This window comes from Triticum aestivum, chromosome 4A (assembly GCF_018294505.1).
Source record: "Triticum aestivum cultivar Chinese Spring chromosome 4A, IWGSC CS RefSeq v2.1, whole genome shotgun sequence".
Lineage (NCBI taxonomy): Eukaryota > Viridiplantae > Streptophyta > Magnoliopsida > Poales > Poaceae > Triticum > Triticum aestivum.
The window spans coordinates 130,281,593-130,284,847 of NC_057803.1; the positions used below are offsets into that span (position 1 = coordinate 130,281,593).

Sequence of the window (3,255 nt, forward strand, 5' to 3'; positions counted from 1 at the left end):
GGTCGTGCCTGGGTCAATACTAGTCCGTCCGGGGTGGTTTCTGCAAAATCGCAAGTACCTGGTCGCACCTGGTCGGACCGAACGCGCACCTGGTCGGACTGCTCGCTTATCCCCTCGCTCTCCTCTTCCTCTCCTCCGAACCCTAGCCCAACTCCCATCCCCGTTGTCGCAGCCATTGCCGACGTCGAGGCCCTCCGCCGCCATAGCCATTGCCGACGTCGACGCCCTCCGCCGCCGCAGCCGTTGCCGACGCCCTGCTCCGCCTCCTCCGTCCGTGCCGTCATGTCATCTTCTAGCTCCATCCACTCTGCATTGCATGGTCGCTCCGTTGCTGTACCATTGATCGGGTGCCCGGATTGTGGCGAGCAGGTGAGGTTCTACCGGTCTAGCACCGATGAGCATGATGGATTGATCTTCTACAAGTGCGTCAACCACACTATAAGTGCCAGTTCCTAGCTTCTTGCTAATTGATTCATGCCGTGTTAACTCACTGTAGTATTGAAGCAGAGCACTCATTAAATTGGCCTTTAGGTGCTCTCCAGTAGTTTAGATTGTCCTTGGTTGCCAAATTAGTTGGTTAACTAGTCATTGCTCTGATTAATACAGTAGTTTAGAATGTATTTGTTTGCAAAATTACTGACATAATTAGTTGGTTAACTAGTCTGCCATTGATTCATGCACTCCGAACTTTATTGTCACTTTGTAATTTTGTGTTCTCAGGTCACTTGTTATTTCTGGCGCTGGGAGCTTGAATATGTGGAGAATCTGGTTGAAACAAGGTGTCTAGTTGGTGATGCTGCTGTAGATGCCATTGGTGTAGTTGAGGACAGGAGGGAAAAGATTGAGAGGCAGAGGACTGAGTCAATGGCAGGCATAGGCACAACTAGAAGGGCATGGCTGGAAGAGGCAGTGTAGGCAGAGCTAATTATGCCAACTCCAGTGAGAATAAGTATGCTACCAAGCATCAAATTGATATGCTTTTAGGATTAGGCAGAGAGATTGTGATGTTGCTAAAGCTGCTGATGGCTTTTGTTATAGTTCTTTGTGTGACGTGTTTCACCTTAATTATGAAGAAGTGAAGTGTTGTTAAATGAGTAGGTGTAGGTGTTCTAAGAGATCTCTTGTTCTAAACTGAGCATACTAAATGCCAGCGTAGAGATCTCTTGTTTGCTCAGTATGAAGTCTTGGTTGTAATGCTTGTTGTAATGGATAATATGTCAGTAATATGAAGTCTGATTGACCTAATTGCTTTGAAATTACTGACAAATGTATTTGATGTCAGAAGTGTAGTTAAACTAATTCTGACAGAAGTTTACCTAATTCAAATTCTGTCAGAATTGTACTTAACTTAACCTCATTGCTTTCAAATTACTGACAGAAATGCTTTCATAACTAATTTCTGACAGAAATGCACTTAACCTAATTAGGGTTAACTAATTGCTGATAGAAATGCACTTAACTAATTGTTGTCATAACTGAACTAACTTATGTTAACTAATTGTTGTCTTAAATGTAACTCATGTCAGCCCAGGCCCCCTTTCTCAACACAACTGAACTCAAAAGCAAGAATGTACTTGCACCTGCTACAAACACCCACCCAGCAACTTGCACTCTACATGTAGCTTTGGTCCACCACCAGTCCACCACCACCACTAGATCCCCTTATTCTTCCTCATCTTTCATCTTCAATTTCGTGCACCACCAGATCCCTTCTCTCCTCTGTCCAATAGAACCAACAGATCCCCTTATCATCTTCATCTAGCAGTAACAATGGTGTCCTAGGATGATCTTCCCAGTTCTTCTGAAGATTACTCTGTGACCAGCAAGGTTAGTGTGCTCCCCACCCAGTCTAGGATTTCTCAGCTAGGGTTTGTCTCTCAATTGATTCCAAATGTCTCTCTTTTGTTTAGCCACCTGCCACAATTTCCTGTGAGGAATGGAGTGGCTTGGCTACAGATCTGCTTAGCTTTAGATGTGGGCATGGATATTTGTGTGAAAAGCATGTGGCATTTGAATCTGTTGATAGTGGCAGAAGGTTTCTAGCTTGTGCACAGAAGGTTAGTAATTTTTTTTGCATTTGGCACTGTTAAACAGGAAGTCATTTGTAGTATGTTTTAAGTTTCATCATCATGCACAGAACTGAATATTGGCAGTTAACTGAATTTTTTGTTTGGTCTAAATTGTTAGGAGGTACCTAAATGCAGATATGTTGAGTGGATTGACCCTGAGTGGCCTGATGCTCTGAAGATGAGCCTAGCTAGTATATGGACCATGTATGAAGAGGAGAAAAAATAGAGGTTTAGACAGAATGTTGTGAGTGCTGAAGAAAACTTGAAGGTTCTTGAAGAGAAGAAGAAGATGGAGAATGAGTTGAGGCATTTCAAGCTTGATTTTGCTAAGATGGTGGCTGAGAAGGAGAAGGCAATGAGCCAATTAGGCAGCACACAACTTGCTCTGACTGATCTAAAGGAAGAACTTGAGAAGAAGAAGATGACAGACAAGTCAGTAACCAACATTCATCAGGTCTTCAGGGTTAAAGCAGAGAAAGAGAGGGACCAAGCAGTGTAGGAGAGGGACCAAGTGATTCAAGAGAGGGATGATTTGAAGCATGAGAAAAGGAAGCTTGAGTACATGATTGGTGATCTATTCAAACACAAAGAGGCCACCAAGGAGAAGATAAGGAAGCTGAAGGGCATGCTGAATGAATTTGATTGAATTTGTGTCATTGTAAAAAATGACTTTGTATCTTTCCTAGAATGTGTACCTTCTGTCAAATGAACATGAACCACCTCCTGGATTTGTGTAATTTGTACTTTTTGTCAAATGTTAACTAAATTGGGTTCAGATAAGTAAATGTAGACAAGAAATTGAAGTTAACTGTTAGTGTTTCTTCTTTTGGAAAGATTTGTTGTTTTCTATGACTGAATTTTTATGCCTGTTCCAAATTTTGATTAAGGAAAAAAAATAAAAATTACACAAAAAGAGTTTTGCCTGGGTCTCGAACCCAGGACCTGTGGTATTGAACTTTATGGGCAATGCCAATGGGGTAAGTAGTAGTGCTTTGATTAAGGGCAGGTACTAAACTAACTATTTAGTAGTTGCTCGTGGCCCAATGGCCCACGCCTCTTCGGTTTCCTTCTCTGCTCTTTAAGCCCACCCACCCACCGCTCCACTCTCCACTCACCTACAGTCCACCGTCCACCCACGTCCCCTCGGTTACCCTGCTACCAAACCCCACTCCGCCGTCAAGAAAAC

General features: G+C 43.1%; 1 pseudogene; it reads left to right on the top strand.

Moving 5' to 3' along the window:
- The first annotated feature begins 282 nt into the window (after positions 1-282).
- Positions 283-2,715, top strand: LOC123083759 (uncharacterized; annotated as a pseudogene).
- The last annotated feature ends 540 nt before the right edge of the window (positions 2,716-3,255 follow it).